Genomic DNA, 259 nt, shown 5'->3' on the forward strand with positions numbered 1-259 from the left:
TAGCTCCTCCTTTTATCCTTCCGGAGCTCTTCTGTGGGACTCGAGACCGGTGAGGGGTGCAGGTGTCGCTCATCATCAATTACTCCACCAGCCTCGCTCCGTTCCCACGGCTCTCGGCCCCGCCCCCACTCGTCACACTGTGGGTTGGTGCTTTTCTCCAGGATTTATTAGCATTTGGTGAATTATCTCGGTCAGTCAATGACAGTGACTAAAGCACTATATGGACAGTGTTTTTTTCCTAAACAATGTTTGAATTACA

Source organism: Sinocyclocheilus anshuiensis, unplaced genomic scaffold (assembly GCF_001515605.1).
Source record: "Sinocyclocheilus anshuiensis isolate Anshui unplaced genomic scaffold, SAMN03320099.WGS_v1.1 scaffold300, whole genome shotgun sequence".
In the NCBI taxonomy this organism is placed as follows: Eukaryota; Metazoa; Chordata; class Actinopteri; order Cypriniformes; family Cyprinidae; genus Sinocyclocheilus; species Sinocyclocheilus anshuiensis.